Source organism: Eublepharis macularius, chromosome 1 (genome assembly GCF_028583425.1).
Source record: "Eublepharis macularius isolate TG4126 chromosome 1, MPM_Emac_v1.0, whole genome shotgun sequence".
Classification (NCBI taxonomy): domain Eukaryota; kingdom Metazoa; phylum Chordata; class Lepidosauria; order Squamata; family Eublepharidae; genus Eublepharis; species Eublepharis macularius.
Window position 1 is genome coordinate 34644270 of NC_072790.1, and position 18038 is coordinate 34662307.

Below are 18038 nucleotides of genomic sequence, written 5' to 3' on the forward strand. Positions count from 1 at the left end.
CTTCTCGAGAAACACAATCTACCAGTAATTTTGAATTACATGAAAAGGCACGTTACAACAATTCCGTCCATCTTATTACCATCTGAATGGGATATGGGCTGAATTACTATGGCTTTTCCATAGCCACTCTTGTCTCGTAGAAAAAAAAGTCTTCTGGTCTACCAGAAAAGGTGAGGAAGACATCTATTTTAGCTTTTTCAGGAAACACAATAAGATTTACAGTGAAATCCTAAGCAGAGTTACTCCAGTCTAAGTCTGTTGATTTCATTGAGTTTAGACTGGAATAACTCTGCTTAGGATTTCAGTGTAAACTATTTAAAGTAGCATTTGAGAGCTTATGAATATATTTTAGTACTGGATCTTGTCTAGCTAACTAGTGGTTGTCTATGTTGGTTACTCATGGTGATAAGTTTTGTTTACCATTTTAATATTTGTAATACTGTTTTTAACATTTCGAAATTTGTAAGCCATTTTAGCATTTCGAAATTTGTAAGCCACTTTCTTCCTGTGTAAAGGAGAAAGGTAGAATGGAAATAGTTTAAATACATAATTTAAAAAATGGATGTCAGGGTTTTGTTATCCATCTACCTCTAACACATAATAAAACTACAATTTAGCCTTTATAAAACTGATTCGCTTTAACTCTGTATGTTGTCTGACAAACGAATTGCCTTTTAATTAAGGCTATACCAGGAGATTTGTTATTAATCCTAGGGATAACCCAGTTTGGCATGCTAAAAAAAAATCAACCATAGTTATTTCACCAGGAAGGTAGCTATGAGAATTTTATAATTGGGTCTTGCTCTAATTTAATAATTCAGCATAAAGCAGCCTTCTCATTTCATGAAAATGACTACCAAATTGGGGTGGGGGGACCTTTCCACTGGAATTGCAAGTAACATAAAACAGATTGGAGTACCTCTGCTTAGGATTTTACTGAAAGGTGCTCACTGGCTGACACCTCAAAGGTATCAACTGAGGAACCTTGAGCAATACTCTACCTCTGTTTCATAGGATAAAGCAAACAGAGTTAAGTTTTCCATGCATATGCATGTATATAGAATCATGGAAGGACTGTACAAGTGCTCACTTAGGGACAAGTGAATATGAGAAGGCAGATTATGGGGGACTGGACCCGCTGACCCCCCCACTTCCATCTATTTCAGAATAGTGTTTGCACTAAGCCTGCTTTCAAACATTCAACATGTATAAGCTCAGAAAACGGAGGCTTCTGGATTGTACACATAGGGGACTGAGCATTCTTGGATGCTTGCATTATGTGCAAACAATACCCCTAATATATGGTCATCGGGGTGAAACTACAATTCGCACCCACTATGACTAAGATATTCACTTGTACCCAAATGAACACCCGGCACACTCTAGTCACATCTAAGAAAGAATGTTGGCACATAAGCAGACAAGGTCTCTTGTGTGACAGATTATCTGCTAAGCAGGGCTTTTTTTTCTAGGAAAAGAGGTGGTGGAACTCAGTGGGTTGCCAGCACAGGGGGCAACTCTTGGTGGGAGGTGGTGCCCCTGGTACCACATATGCACTTGCAAAGTGCATGCATGCTCCCAGGACCAATGACATCACTTTGGGTCAGCTAGAATAAGAGGGGAGTTTTTAAAAGTTTAAATCGCCCTCAGCAAAAATGGTCACATGGCTGGTGGCCCCACTCCCTGATCTCCAGACAGAGGGGAGTTTAGATTGCCCTCCGTGCCGTTCCAGTGGCGCAGAGGGCAATCTAAACTCACCTCTGTCTGGAGACCAGAGAGCGGGGCCACCAGCCATGTGACCATTTTCAAGAGGTTCTGGAATGCCGTTCCACCACATTCCAGCTGAGAAAAAGCCCTGCTGCTAAGTCCATCAAAGTAGCATGGCCCTCTTTCTAGTCCAACAAATGGCTGCCATCACCCAACACAAAGGAAAACAAAAATCTGACTGATAACTGAGTCAGAGGTAGAATTATTGTAGAAAATATTTAAATATCCAATGCATTTTGAGCTCTTTCTCAAGGGAAATGTTAAGACCTCTCTCTCTCTCTCTCTCTCTCTCTGTGTGCAAGCTGTAGTCTATATTGTTAATATCTGAACTCTGAACACGAGCTAAAATGTGGCTAAAAAGATTCAGCTGTATGTTCTTCCAAGTTCCTGCCACAAAAGCAACCGGTAACGTCTATCAGCTCCGGTCACAAACTAACCCCCAGGGTATGATATACTTTAAAAACAGAAGGGGGAAAGAATGCACTTAAGTACCAGGTATAAAGCAACACAAGTCATGGACACACAAACACCAGGGATCCAAAGAGACAGCAGTCCACACACTACTGAGTGGGAGAAGAACGCTAGCTGCCTGTCAAGTTTCCGACAGCAACAGAGCAATAATTAGAAGGGGGGAAAGATGAAGAGTTTGTAGATGCAGTTCCTTTGCAGGTATCAAATCTAGGAGTCATTTAAAATGTCCCCTTTTGAGGAAGGGAGAGCAGGATGTCAGACTCAGTGGCCATCCATTATGTGTGACAAGATAACCACAACGGACTAGATCGGGGCTGGATCAATAAAAGGAAGGCAGAGTCTGTGCTGCACCCTGAGATCCCAAAGGAACAGAAACAGGCATTGTTATGTATTTAAAAGGAATTCAGAGGGCAAGAAGAGCAATCATGTAACTTATGATTGCCTGTCTTAGCCTTGTCTAGCAGCGTAGCAGAAGCCGTCCATTGAATGCTGGTTTGCTTCTTGTCCTTAACGGACCTCTTTTGTTGCAGGAAAAGGTTGCCCATTCCATAGCAGAATGGACCGGCCTGAGGGGGAAATGGTACCATTCTAAAGTCTGGTCTGCTTCACAAGGAAAGAAGCTACAGACCAGAGGTGGAAACATAATTACTGCATGCGATCAAGAAATACAGTTGCCAAGGGCAACCCCATCATATTTTATTCTAAATATTTACGATCATAATAGTAACTTGTAAGTCTAAGACTGCATATAGAGACCTCTTCCTACAGGACTAGGTGTGTTTTCTCTCTGTGGGAGCAACACATGTTTCTCCTCATGTGCACTTCTCTACTGCCACACACACCCAACTCTGAGTTCAGAGAGGACACTCGAGATTTTGGTGTAGTGGTTAAGAGCAGCAGGACTCTTAATTTGGAGACCCGGGTTTGATTCCCCACTCCTGCACTTGAAGCCAGTTGGGTGACCTTGGGTTAGTCACGGCTTTTTGCAGCTCTCTCGGCCCCACCCACCTCACAGGGTGATTGTCGTGAGGATAACAACAACATACTTTGTAAACCACTCTGAGGGGGTGTTAAGTTGTCCCGAAGGGCGGTATATAAATCGAATGCTGTTGTTGTTATTGCTGCTCTACGGTTTCAGCAGGGTTTTGACTTTTTGTTTCAGGCAATGGGCATATTTATCCGCTGACATCTTTATTAAGCCAGGCAGTCTGCACAGCCAGGTGGAGAGGTGGGAAGGAAGGAGGTCAGCTAATTAGTACTTGACACAGCCACCTTCTCCTAGACACAGAAACAACCAGTTTCTTTGGAGCTCCATTAGCTTTGGAAAATTTGTACCTCCATCTTAAAAGATTGTGACTGTGGATTCACAGAATGCTGGATATGTGTGTGTAACCTAACTGCTCAGATGCCAGTATGCTACTCCAGTTTATATGCATATTTGTGTAGGTGCTACATTCAGACAAAAGAGGGTCTTAAGGATATGGTGAGGGTTGACACAGCCCTCACTCTCTCGCTTCACTAATGTTTTCACAGTACATTGATTAAAGATTACCTAAGCCGCTTATGCATTTCTGAATGACCAAGGTACTAATTCAACTGCGACATCCACCTTAAAATACCATCTTAAAGCTACAGCTCAAGACCTTCCCTATTTGGTTCTCAACAAGCTGAAAAAAAATTATCATGTGTATGTCTAATTCATTTTTCTCTTCAAACTCTACAAGACAATCCATCTGTGTAAGACCGCAATGCACAGCCGCAGGGGGCAGCACTGTTATTCAGAAAATAAATTTGACATCTTTGCAGAGGCTGACAACTGAATTCAATACTAATTGAGCAACATCAGCGAAGCGGCAAAGCCTCGTGAATAACAACACCCTGGTGTATGCCCAAGAGTGTAAAGTAGAATTTCAGTCGTGGTTTGAAAATATTTTAAAGTCCTACTTACGGGAAACCAATATTTGCTGCTTTTTGTGACAGGACACCCCAGTTTAACCTTTTTAGTGCAAACTATGCCAAAACAGAATAATCACCAAATCACCCACTACAATAGCCACATAATAGTATAGACAAAATGAACAATTACTATTATAAATTGATGTGTTTAGATACTTATACCCAGTTTTTCTCCCCAGTGGAGACTCAAAACAGTTTACAATACCATTCGCCACTCCTCCATTTGTTCTCAAAACAATAACCCTGTGAGGTAGGTGAGGCTGGGTGGGTTTAGCTGGCCCAAGGTCACCCAGCCAACTGCTATGGCAGAATATGGATCCAAACTCAGGTCTCCCAGATCCTATTCAAACACTCCAACCTAGGGCTGCCAGTTTCCCAGTGGGAGTGAGGGATACCCCACTCCCAGATTCTGCCCCCTGCTGCCACTCACCTGGCCAGAGGGAGGAAAAGACCCCAGAGAACAGGCCCCATAGGCAAGAAAACTCCCGGGCTAGCAGGCACATTCCCCAAGGGTGCATGATGTCACTTCTGGGAGTGACATCATCGAGCCAGGTTGCAGGCATGCTCCTGTCTTTCACAGGGGCTGAAAGTGATGTCATCGTGCTGTGCTGGGAGCGTGTGTACGCAAAGAGTCTAAAAAGGTAAGTGTCAGGTCTCCCGCCCTTCAACTGAGAAGGTAAGGGGACCTGGCAACTCTACTCCAACCACTACACTACACTGGCTACTAAGAAAGAATGAAAATATATGGGTGCCATTTGGAGTTCACAAGGCACCACGGTCATCAGAATGAAGTGTTTCTCTTATCCAAAACATTCCTTCAACCACACTGATACAGTAAGCCCATGTCTGGGCTGTTCCACTGCAGACAAGAGATGTCAAGTTTTTGAATTCTTTTCCACATTAAGAAAGTCCTCCCTCACAGAAAAGTAGTATGGCAAAAAGAAACATTCTAGCCTATCCTTTCCTGAAAATCTCATTTTGTTCATAAGGGAATACTCAATCATAGGAACCCAATTGCAATATAAAAGTGGTACAGCCCTGGCAGCGGGAACTAGACTTCCTCTAGATTAGGCTAACAAATTTCAAACTGGGAAGTTGTCCCAGAATCACAGCTGACCTCCAAGACTATGGAAATCAGTTCCCCTGGAGGAAATACCAGATTCGGAGGACATCCTCTACGACGTCATATCCCTGCTGGGCAACCTTCTCTTCCCAAAGTCTACCCTCCCTGGGCACCATCCCAATATATCCAGGAATTTCTCAAGCTGATGTTGGAAACACACTACTCTAAATCCGTAAGATCTCACATCAGCTGCTTCCACACACGTTGGATAATCCACTTCCAATCCTCTTTAGTGAACATTTGGAACTGATTTTCCATGTGTGGAACAAAAGATCCACTTCCAAAGGATTGCTAAAGTGCATTGAAAGTGCATTATTCAACATGTGTGGAAATGGCCAATAGCCAAGCCACTCTTTAAAACGCACAAATAGTACTTAGAAAGAGCAAGACCTCCTCCCAGCTCAGTTTTGAGAGTCAGGGTAGTACAGTAGTTCGAGTGTTGGACTAGGATTGGATTCAAATCCCCACTCAGGGAAGTATTAACATGGAATCCTTGTTTCAGATCCTAAAACAGACGTCATCCAGATCTAAACAGGCCAAAACTACACTGTACGTCATCAGGTCACCTAAAATATTTGCTCTGTGGATTCTGTACTGAAGACCGGAGGAAGCTTAGAAACTGGTATTAAAGGATGACCCTTCAGTGGTGGAAGCTTCATGAACAACCATCCCTTAAGCACAGATATATGCTTAATTTTGTAAGGCTGCATTTCCTACAGAAATTTTGTAATGGTGTATTCATTTTTCTAATGCTGCATTTCCTTCAGAAGAAAAAAAATACTTTTTGAGAATGGTCTGTTCTCTCGGCCTCTCTTCCGCCCCAAACTTTACTCACCCAACTTGCTGATATTGATCTAAAAGGAGCTTGGGAAGTGACCCAGTATGCGGGCTCGTAAAACAAGAATTAAAAATCTTATTAAATCCTATCAATCATTATAAGCACACAGATAAAAGAAGGAAGTGGGGGAGGGGGCAAGGAAGAAAGATAGTTCTTAACTATCTTGACAGTTTCAATTGATGTCACTAATAATTCATGGCAGCTGAAGGAACAAAGAAGCAAAGAGACTGTGTTCCTGGTTCAAATCTTAACTTGGCCATGAACTCATCATAACCTTTAGCAAGTCCTACCCTTTAAGCGTTTCAAGCCCCAAATGCCACCCACTCAGGTGGCCTGCATAACATTATAATATTTCAGCTTCAAGATCAGTCTGAGCGACTCATCTCACAAGGACAAGATCCAGCCAGACCAAGACCTTACTTTCCACACATCCTGTCTCTAGAACAGGGCTCCCCAACCTGGGAAAGCATGTACAGTATGGAAATGCGGACATCATCACAAAATGGTTTCCAGAAGAGTGGAGCAACCCATAAAATGGCTGCCATGAAGGCAAGCGCCAATCACAAAATACTGGGTTACCAGCCAAGGTTCCTCATATAAACAAGAACAACAACAATATGATGATAATGATGCAGCTTTTTTTGAATGGGTGCTCCCTGCAGACACAAACTTTAAGCCTGTCAGAATCTTCTGAAGCACCTCCTGCTCTAAGAAGATGGAGGAAAGCCAGGACTATTTGCTCTGGAGAAAAAAGAAGGGGACGCCAGGAAAAACATCATCATAGGGACCATGAATTCCATGTCTCAGATCACTGCTCTAGAATAAGTCATAAAAGGGAAAGCTATGCTAGTATACTACATGCATCTGATGAAGTGAGACCTTCCACATAAAAATGTATGCTATATTAAATCTTTTAGCCTTTTCAAGTTGCCACAGGACTCCGTCGTATTTTAGAATTGGGCCCTCCAGTACCCAAGGGTCTCTAGAGGTTGACTGACTGTTTTATCTCATCACATTTTTATCCCACCTCTCCTCCAAATAGTCCAAGGTATTATAAACAGTCCCCTCTATTTTATCCTCACAACAACCTTGAAAGGAAGGTTAAATCGAGAGAGAGAGTGACTATTAGCTTCATGGCTGAGCAGGGATCGTTCTCCTCCTGGATTTTCTTATCCATACAGGAAAATCTAGAGGGTTAATGATTACAAATAGGATATCCAACAGTGTGTAATATCTGTGTGTGTGTGTGTGCACGCACGCGTGCGCACACGCACACCACCAAGTTAAAGCTGATGGGCAACCCTTGACTTCCTTGATGGTGTTCCATCCAAATACTAGCCAGCACAAACTTTTTTTAACTTCAAGATCTGATGAGATTGGGTTAGTCAGAGCATAATCCTGCTACCCAATTAGGGTATGTTATTGGGGTGTACCTCTTGCAAAGAGTTGCATCATTTGATATAGGAAAGCTAATTAGATGCGTAGGGCTTCTTAAGTGTACACCTATACCTGAATCAGGTCTGACCAGATGCATCCAGAACAATACTCTCAACTTAACCTACCTCGCAGGGTTGTTATAAGGATAAAATGGAGGCAAGGAGGATAATGTAACCAGCTTTCTCCCCACGGAGAAGAAAGGCAGGGTATAAATGAAGTAAAATAAATTAAAATAATGGAAAAGAAGAAATCTTTTATTTCTTTCAGGAAAGCCTCAACATAACTCATCTAACCCGAAAAGAAAGGTCCCAATGGTTTCGAGTTTTCACATATCCCCTGAAATCTGTATTACCTACAACACTCTGAACTTATTTTGCTTTAGAAACATTACAATAAACCATAAGGCTTTTTTGTATTTATGCAGTATGACACTTGACACAGTTGAGCTTCATGGATTAGAATTTAATTTCCTGTTTTGCTTCTGTTCTCAATGTATTTCCACTCTCGCCTCCAGCAATATATAAAGTTCAGTCCTGAAGGAAAGATATCAGTCTTAGGAAAGGAATACACACAGCAATCAATAAGATTTCTTCGAAGAGTCTCCTGCAAGGGCATCCTGTGTTTCAGATTCTAATCTTATAAACTAAACTAACAAGGGATCTCAAGTTCTAACCCAGACAGGTACGTGGAGGGCCAAATTATGCTAGATTTGTCTACAAACTCAGTATGACTGGTGTTTCCAGCAAATCCACAATAATTTTAATGGAAAATGCAGAGGACTGAGGGCCAAACTACAAGTGACGAATGACACAGGTTGGACACTTGTCAGCTTCCCTCAAGTTTTGATGGGAAATGTAGGCAGCTTGGCGGAATGTTGGACAAGTGACAGTTGAAAAGTCCATTGGGCAGCAGTCAGAGAGCCAAGGTGCAAGACTAGGATGCCTACATTTCCCATCAAAACTTGAGGGAAGCTGACAAGTGTCCAACCTGTGTCATTCGTCACTTGTAGCTTGGCCCTCAGGGCCAAGCTACACATGACGAAAGACACTTGCCTGGCAAGTGGATTGAGTGGAGGGCAAGTGAACAGGGAGAAATACACTTGCCATTCAAGTGTCATTCGTCATGTGTAGCTTGGCCCTCAGTCTAGAACCTTCTACATGCAGATCAGGTATTCTACCACGGAGCTGTGGCCTATGATGCCAGCATGGCCGAGTGGTTAAAGTGTCAGACCAGGACCTGGGGGACCCAGGTATGAATCCCCCCTACTCCTCACGGGGTGGCACTGGGCCACTCAATCTTTCTATGCCGAAACTCCCTCACAAGGTTGTTGCTGTGAGGATAAAATGGAAGAGAGGAGAACAATGTTATGAACATTGTTATAAATAACCATGATATACCCTCAAAGGGAAGGTACACAAAAATCCACACTTCTCTGTCTTTTGCAAGCAGGAAACATGGAAGCACGGTGGGGAGGACACTGGCATCTCTCCCCCTGCCTTTTATCAGGGCTGGATCGAGGGAGGGCAGGGGGGGTATTCTTCCCCCAGCACTGCCAAAGAGGGAGTGCCAGGCACAGCTGCCAGCCGCCAGGAACACATGGGCAGCCTCCCAGCCCCCCCCGTGCTGCCTTTCTCAGGCCCCACAAGACAGGGGGCAGCCAGCTTGCTGCACACCCCCTGTCCTGCGGGGTAAGCAAAAGGCAGCATGGGAGGCTGGGAGGCCGTCCGCACCATTCGCCTGCCCTGCAAGACAGGAGGCAGCTGGCCGCCCCATCCTGCAGGGCAGGAGAATGGCACGGACGGCTTCCCAGCCCCCCCCCCCCCGTGCTGCCTCCGCCAACTCTGCAGCGCGCCAGGGCACCTGGCTTGGCACGCAGGCAGCATACTCTGCCCTGCGTGATGACACGCGCGAGGGGCCAGACTTGGGTTGCCCTGGGCGCCGGCAACCCTAGATCCGGCCCTGCCTTTTATTGACAGAAACCAAGCCTTGTTTGGTTGCCTACAACAGCTACATACCCTCATGTGTTTCTAAAAGCTACAGGCACTGCTTCTATCATTTGGGATGGAGTTAATCCCAGTTTTTTTCCTCAGGTTTTTCTGCAAACCTAGGACATTTTTCTGGTTTGTAGAAAGATCTGTCTTATCTACTCATGGTCATGGCTCCAGACTCCAGATTTTAAGTATCCAAAGATCTGGCCATGTTGAGAATTAAATATATTGATAGTATTTATGGAATATAGTATTTTGATTAATGTTATTTTATGTATGTATTTACATTTACTGGGAGGTTTTACTGTCTTATATATACATACAGTATCGTAGCATATGATGTTATTTATTTTTATTTTATTAGATTTATACCCCACTCTCTCAATTAATGGGCTCAGGGTGGCTAACAACAAGAAAATACATCATACATTAAAACCATATACAAATATCTTAAAACAACACAAAAATTTAAAAGCTAAATATATATACATGTATGTATGTATGTATGTATGTGTGTGTGTGTGTGTGTGTGTGTATGATATATGTATATATATAATTATAATTATATATAATTATATAATTATAATTATATATATGTATATATATAATTTTTTAAAAACTAAAACGAACAGGTTCTGCAGCTGAGCTGTCACAGGCCGGAAGCCAGATGTTCACATTTCTTTTGCAAGTTGGCCATTGGACTTTTTGGGAACTCAAATTTGTGATAAACCAGTGACACACTCAAAAAGCCTTTATCTTTAACACTGAAGGAGGGGGGAATGGCTAAATAAGTTTTCAAACAAGAGATGTATGTATGTTTTTCCCCCATCTAAAGAGTGTGATATATCTCTTGTATCAGGACTACAGGAATCATGTGCTCATTTATACCAGACGATTAAAATCCAAAATGCCAAGACATTCCCTTTGTAGACAGGCATCTAATAAATTCCAAGTGATAATGCCCTGCTTTGCTTTCCAGAATCATATACACTTTCGAGATGGTGGTTGAAATTAAATCGAGAGAATAAAATCAAATCCTATGAAGCTGAACCACAATGGAAACATCTTACTGCATAAATAAATAAAAGCATACTTGTTACTGTCAGTAATTTCTTCCCTTATCATCTGCAAGTACAGCTCATAACATCCTTCTGAATAGGCAATATTTGAACACCCCTGGCCTTTAAACAGCATTCCTCAGCATTGTGTGTTTGGCTCTAGGAGAAACTCTGGAGACGCCATTTAGAGACTACCAAACGACTCCTTTAATAAAGTTTTAATAGTACAGTTGGCTCACAATAAGACAATGTCCTGCTTTGACATGGTAAATTTATAATCCTCACTATTAGGCTATGACATTATGGCTTATTTGAAATTTGAGATAATAATTGTGTCAGGGCTTATCACAGGCGCTGCTGGGCGGGGCGCCAGCCTGCCTGCCTCTGACCTCACAGGGGTGTCAGGGATGCTGCAGGACCGTGCTCTGTGGAAGGAGGGGCGGTATACCTCACCCAGACTCCCTCTCAGTCCACTCGCTGGCCTGCTCAACCTGCTCTCGTCGCCCACCTCCATCTCCTCCATCCATTCTCCTCCTCGCCTCCTCACACTCGCTCACTCTTCTCCACTCCACCTCCACTCCATCACTCCTACATAACCCACCACAAACACTTTCCTGAGCCAGCCTTTATAGGGCTTCCTTTCCCGGCCCATGCCCTTCCTTCCAGGCTCCTTCCCTCTCCTGATGCTGCCCAGCTATGGCTGCCCTCAGGTGTTTCTCTCCCTTCACTCATCCCTCCTGGCCTCCCTTGCCTCTCCCGCAGGGTGGGGTCAAACGCAAACGTATCCCAGCTGAGGCTTCTCGCAAGGGTGTCTCCTGTCCTTTTCCTTCCCTCCTCCCTCGGTCGTCCTTGCAGGTCGGGGCTGGCAGGGCCCTTCCAGGCGGGGCGCCTTGGCCATCCCTGCCGCTGCTCGTGAGGAGCTACCTCAGCCGGCATCCGAGCTGCCTGTCCATCGGAGCTGGGTGAGGCTGCGCTTCCCCAGCCTTGCTCACAGGGTGCTGCCCTGACCAGCGACAGAGCTGCCTGTCCCTCAGAGTTGGGCATGGCAGTGCTTCTCTGGCCTTGCTCGCGAGGTGCTGCACCGGCCAGTGTCTGAGGTGTCTGTCCCCTGGGGCAGAGGATGTCTGCCCTCTCTTGGCTGGCCTCCCCCTTCCACACTCGCAGCTGGCTGTGCTCCACTTTCTGGAGCCTCTGGGCACCCTGAATCCCTGGTCAGGGTGCTGGGGCTGCCCCACCCCGCCCCACTGCCTGTTGCCGCAGCTGGCCAGTTGCCTCCCAGGGGTCTCCTGTCCTCTTCTCCAGGTAAGTCCGGGGGCTGGGATGTGTACCCCGGACAAATTGCTTAAATTCTCTAAAACCGATTATGCAGACAGAGGTACACAAAAGCACCTAACCACTTGTGAGAGGAGACTGTAAACCCTAGAACTGGATTTGTATTAATGGCTGATTCCGCACACGTTGAATAATGCACTTTCAATGCACTTTATCAATCGTCTGAGGTGGATTTTTTGTTCCGCACACAAAAAAATCCGTTCCAAATGTTCTGTAAAGAGGATTGGAAGCGCATTTTCCAACGTGTGTGGAATCACTCAATATTTATACTCCACTTTTCTCCCCAATGGAGAGCCAAGCAGCTTTCAATATTGTTCTCCCCTCTTCCAATTTATCCTCACAACCACCACCATGTGACATAGGTTAGGCTGAGAGGGCATAAATCATCTCATAAGCTTCCAGAGCACAGTAGGGATTCAAACTTTGGTTTTCTCAGATGCTAGTCTGAAATTCATGCTGGAAAACGGGCAAAGGAATTGCACTGAATAGAGCTCCAGAACCGGCTCTGGACTGTCAATGCAAATAACTAAATACAACCCAAAGACCTCCCCCTCCCCTCTACATACCTTTCCAGTCTCCGACCCACAGAAACAGGAATGTGAAATTCTACACAAACTAAAGCAATACTTCTGCTATAGTAAACAACACACGGCCTTCACCCTTTGTTCCCATAACGTTTGCTTACCTTGGAGCCAAGACCATGACATTCATCTGCACTGGGAAAAAAAAATACACAAATATGCAATAATGGATGTCTGCCAAAAATACGTCCACTACAATGACTAAACCTGAGACAGAGGGAAGATACTTTCATTCAAAAATATCTTAAACATAGAAATCAAAGTAGTATTGCAGCGAGAAAGTGGCAGCTTAGGAATCAAATCAGATTCCAGCATGCAGCTAAAATGTTGCAAGAGAGGTACAACTGGAACTTCCCTCACAAGAACCGGAGAAATGCGTAAACGTTTCTTCGACGGCCCTCTAGTGGAAGCAGCCTTGATAATACGTTCATTTTTAAAGGTAGCTAGTTGAACCAGATTCCTGCGTGAAAGAAGCCACTTTGATCAGATGAAACTAACAGCTGAGTTTTCAATACTTTACTTCCTTAATTTATAGTTCACCTTTCTCGTGAAAGCCCGAGACAGATTACGCAATTAAAACCAATGAAATCAGAGCAGAATATATACAATCAACAATGAAATAAAATGAGATTACAAATTTAGTGTGGTGCAATAAATAGTATAGTGTGGCAGAGAGTGCCCTCAAGTCAGATTTGTCTTATGGCGACCCCTGGTGGGTTTTTATGGCAAGAGCTGGAGGTCTCCCATCCAATTACCAACCAAGGCCAACTCTGCTCAGCTTCTGAGATCTGATGAGATCAGGCTCACCTGGGCTGTCCAGGTCAGGGCAAATAGTTTAGTACCTATAATAAAACAGAATAATAGATAGAAGAAGCAATGAAACAAAAGTAATTACAAAATTAGAGAGTGGAAGGAACCCACAGTCAAACCCTGGGCTGTATACCTGGACATGAACTTTAGGGCTTACTCCCAACTAAGTGTAGACAGGAATGCGGCCTTAGTTTATTTAAAAATATACAATTTTTAGGCAGGTACTAGTTTCTTTAAAAACGTATAATTTTTAGGCATAACCAAAAAAATCTGAATACATAGCTAACATCATGCTAAAAAACCAACAGTCAAACATTTTTATAACATAGCGATAAGGTGATGGTAAGATTATTAGCAGTAACAAGTAAATAACTAACAGTGCAATCCTAAACACAGTTGCATCCCACTATGTCCATTGAAGTCAATGGGCTTCGAAGGGTGTAACTTTGCCAAGGACTGCGCTGTAAAACTTACTCAGAATAAGATTAAAAAATACTGCAGCCTCATCGAAGCAAAAACAACTAAGAATAAAATCATGGATGGACTATTGAACAAATTAGTTATGAGGCCAGAAAGAGAGGCAGCTCCTAACTGCAAGAAAAAATTTACACTGCAATGAAGAAATTTACACTGGAATGAACATTCCAAGAATACACAGTCATATTTTATGGGTATGGAGTTGGATCCAATGGAAAATTATTGCACGCTCAACAGTCCCTACAAAACAAAACGAATGAATATAAGAAAGAAGGGGAAAGTATACAGTAACATACAGAATATGGGTCAAATTGATTGACTTATGCCTAAAGTATATATTTAAAGTACAGTTAAAGTGATTGATTATTTCTGACAGAGTTGCATAATGGAGAAACTAGACAATTAAAATAGTATGAAGATAAGATATATGAAGCAAAGAGTAATATATGGAGTATGGGTTAAATTGATTGACCTATATTGAAGGTATGCAATGTTTATAATGTACTTAAAGTTATGTATAATGAGGAACAAATTGTTTGTTTGATATAGAGGAGATCAGAACGAGTAAGATAGAGCACAGGTTACCAAAATGATTATTGAAGAATATATGCCAGAAATGTATTATTTAGTTGTTAAGTTAAATGGAAAGGGAAATGAGACAGCACTGTGACATAATAGATAAGCTTAGAAGAGAGTGAAAGTATATGTTTAATAGGTAAAATAAGTTTGAAATGAGTAGGGGAAAATAGATAAGGGGTTGGAAAACAGTTGGAAGTCAACAAAAGGGGGGGGGAGGGAGGGGGTTAGAATTGGAATATTTAAAGGAAATTGATTGTAATGGACATTAAAATATTTCTAATCCAATAAAAAATTTCTTAAAAAAACAAAACAAAACAAAGCAAGCGCCATCTGCTTGCTCCGAGTAAAAGTAGTTGTATCACCACAATCTTTTCCGTATGTGCAATAACATAGCACGGTATTTTATTAGGTTTAAAATTATACTAAAGCACTACATGTTGCAGCAGCCATTGTGCTACTGCTTGTGTAAACAGAACTAAGCTAAGTGCTCTCCGCTCACACTTCACTGGATCCAACCTATGAACTGCGTGATGGGTTTTATTTCCAGATAGGCATGAAGAAGACTGGACTGTGAATAACGTATTTTTTTAAAAAATCAATTGCACCCTTCTTCCAAAGAGTGGTGTGCATCGTTCTCCCCTTTCATTTTATTTTCACAACGACCCTGTGAGATAAGCTATGCTGAGAGAAAACAACTGGTCCTTGATGGGATGAACTTCAATACATCTCAATTGTTTAATGCCCACCTACTGGAAAACTACCAGCAATTTCCGCTTCACGCTGCACGCTGATACCTCCGTTTACACATGTGCAGGATTAGTGCATAACAAAACCTATGTGCACGTAGGAAGTTTCATATGGGGGGGAGGTGGGGGGGAGGGGATCTCTACTTCACACATTAACCATCTATAACCAGGGGAAATGCTAAAAGATTTTTCTTTTGACAGGCAAGGCCAGCTTGTCTAGCCTATGATAACAGATAGAATACACTGAGCCTCAGTTATGGCAGCCAGGGCGGGTAATCGTGGTCTGTTATCAGTCCTATGTCAACATGCTTCTAAGGGGAAAGACAAACCCTTAGATGACCCAGGTCATCTTTATGATCTCAGACGTCATGCCGTTTGACAGTACACCCCTCCTCGATGTCATGCAATTTTACAATCCACCCCTCCCAAAATTCTGCAGAATAAGAACGCTGGATTTGACCACCATTTTTGGAGAAAATGGTATCTTGCTGAATAACAGCCAGGTAACCAGTACAAGAATGGGGGAGAGGGGAATCAATTAGATCTGTTCTTCCTGGTTAGCTATTCCACCCCCCACCCCCCGGAAGTTTAACGAGGGAAAAATAATAATTGCAGAGAGTTTTTACATGGGGGAACAGCTGCAGCTTACTTGCTAGTCCAGGGTTTCCCAATATGGCACCTATAGGTACTTCCCCATATGCCCACCATGTGCTTCAGGAAAGTAGGTGTGGCTACAGTGAAGGCGGGATCAGTGACTGGCTGCCATCATGCCACTAAAGGGGCTCTTCACATAGATTCTCCCCACTGCTCACTGGAGGAGGAGCCAGGATCACGTAAACAAGTGAGGAGGTGGGGGCCAGGGAGCAGCAGGGGCAGCAGGGAGAGGAGCACTGGGGAGCAGTGGCAGAGGTAGGGTCAGATATCCAGAAGGGTGTGGAAGGGGGAACACAGGGCAGTGGCTCCAGCTCCCAGATCACCTGTCCGGCAAGCAAGGAGAGGAAGGAGCAGGGGGTGGCAGCAGAGCCAGAATCAGCTGTCCGGTGAAGTAGGGGTTAGGAGGGAGCACATATCAGCAACCGCAGCACCCTGATCAGCTAGCTAGTGAAATGGGGGAAGAGAAGCACTTCTCCTCAACGCTGGGGCAGGGGGTTAAGCAGAGAAGAGCTTGACCTCCTGCTGCTCCCAGGCGGCTGCTGGGTGGGAGGGGGAGATGTTGTACTCCCTGCCTCAGCATCTCTCTCTCTCCTCCTGGGCGTGTGTGTGTCACAGGCAGCCCATCAGGGGCAGCAAAAGCAAGTCAAACACTGCCCCATTTTAGTCCTTGCCCTGTCTTTGTGGAGGAGCTGGACTTCCTCATGCTTCCCCTAGGCAGCTGCAGAAACAGAAAGACACTGAGATTTAATACTCTTTCCCCAAACTCCTTGGGGTGGCTTGTGGGTGTGTTTTATACCCTCCCTGGTTTTCTTTTCTGTATGTTTCATCCCCAGTCTTCTCTCTGTCTTATCTGTCCTTGGTTGTCTTCTCTGTGTCGTCCTCCCTTTCCCCCCTTGGTGTTCTTCTGTGTGTGTTTTATCTTCCCTCTCCTTTCCTTGATCATCTTATACTGTGAGTGTATGCTGGGCCCTGACTTTTATGGCAGCCATATTGGGCTTAGCTTCATATCCTGTGGCAGCCATTTTGTAGAAGCACCCAACAGCCTGCTTCAAGCTTCCCAAGGTTGCGGGCCCCTGAGTGAGTCCCTCCCTCTTCCTCTGAGCAGTAGCAGTGATGGGAATGGTCACCACAAAGAGACGGGCCTCTTTCCCTCACACTATGTATTGCCTCATCCTCTCCCTGCTAGATAGCAGGGCTAGGCCGCAACGCTTGCTTGCTCACCTTCCCAAGCAAACCGTATTGGTTGCTATGAACAGCTGCTGCTGCCCACGAGGAAAGGAAAGGAGGTGAGCAAGTAGCATCAGCTGCTCCTAACAGCACATCCCTTGCAATGCTCTGGTGGTGGCAAAAACTGCCACTGCTTGCCTCTAATGCAGAGGAGAGGAGGAAGGAACCATCAGCGGAGGCAGAATCAGACTTGCATGACAGGAAAGGCTCCCACCTGATAACTTCATTCCCAGGGTACCCCAAAATGTGGAGTCAGCTCTGGTTGGCAGCCAAGTCTGAGGCCTTCTGCCTTGCGTATCAGGCTGGAGAGTATTTTGGTTCATGGGTCATAACCTGACTCAGGATACACCAAAATATCGACAGGTACAACCAGGCAACGAAAAAAGAGGCACCTCCACCCAAAATGCACAAAACTATGAACAGAGTAGACTGTAGGGGGAGGAAAAAGATTAAGTCAATATGAAGCAATCAGCTATGTCAAAATCCAATACTATTGTCTATTTCCACAGTGAAACCATATAAAGTATACAAGTAATCATATATTGTCAAGCAAACATCTACATAAGGCAAGCCGCTCCTAGGTTGCGATGTAAGATCAGTAAACAGTCCAACAGGTAAAGTTCAATGATGAAGACAATAAGGATACTTTGTATGAGGCTTCTTCTGCGGGTGTAGATAGTGTTGGAAGAAACGGGACGCCCAGAAGACAGTAGTACTGGATTTTGACACGATCGATTGCTTCAGGTACAACAAGACAGCAGAAGTTCCACGGTGTTATGGTGTATATTTCCATTCATGCTTAAAATCTTAGTTTTAAATTTCATACAGGTTGTAATGACTGTATCTGTTGTTTTAATGTTTGCTTTATAAAAATTGTGCTTACATAGCTGTTACCCACCTCGCGTCCGGATATGCTCAAGAGAGGCAGACACAAATAATTTAAATAAATATAATTAGGCAGAGTATACAGGATGGGGGCAGTCTGTGTCTTGAA

The 18038-nt window shown here is 43.9% G+C and overlaps 1 protein-coding gene across 1 annotated transcript in view; it reads right to left on the bottom strand.

Annotated features, from left to right (window-relative positions):
- The window catches only part of SHLD1 (shieldin complex subunit 1), a 43783-nt gene that overhangs the window by 25271 nt on the left and 474 nt on the right, over positions 1-18038 (bottom strand). The window lies entirely within an intron of this gene.